The sequence below is a fragment of the Orycteropus afer genome, unplaced genomic scaffold (assembly GCF_000298275.1).
Source record: "Orycteropus afer afer isolate SDZICR_OR568_19922 unplaced genomic scaffold, OryAfe1.0 scaffold00742, whole genome shotgun sequence".
Classification (NCBI taxonomy): domain Eukaryota; kingdom Metazoa; phylum Chordata; class Mammalia; order Tubulidentata; family Orycteropodidae; genus Orycteropus; species Orycteropus afer.
In genome coordinates, this window is record NW_006922329.1 from 393,676 (window position 1) to 394,318 (window position 643).

Genomic DNA, 643 nt, shown 5'->3' on the forward strand with positions numbered 1-643 from the left:
GCTCTTCTTGGTTGTTTTTTATTGTTGGCCTGTTGGTGGAGAAGGAGGTAGTGGCTCTTGCTCAGTAAGAGAAGTTGCAAGAGGTGTGGGTGCAGTTGTGTCTTATGGGGACCGTTCCTGTCTCCCACTCAGTTAGACACAAATTACAATTGCATAATCATAAAAAAAAAACTAAAGGCACATGGACAAAAAACACACCACATAATCACACAGGAACAGTAACCAAAAAAAAGAAAAAAAGGGAAAAAGAAGAAGAAAAACAAGAAAACTGCAATATCTGGGGATAGGGTACTAAGAGAAAAAAGGTAGAGAAAGAGAATAATGAAGGAAAAAATGGGCAAAATGCAAAAAGAAAGACATGGAACTGGATTAACCATGAGAAAAAATGAGGGTGGGGGAACACTTAAATTTAAAAAAAAAATTAAAAAATTAAAAAGAAAAAAGAAAAAAAAAATTTCAACCAGGAACAGGGAAAAGAAAAAATGCTGAAAACTAGAACTTGGGAGAGGAAGATTAAGAATAATAGTAAAAAGGACAAAAGTGTTAATAATAATAGTTGTTTTAAAATAGAGAAATACAAGCAAACTAATCACCAGAAAAAAGAAAGTGAAAAATAAAAAAATAAAAATAATAATAAAAAAAG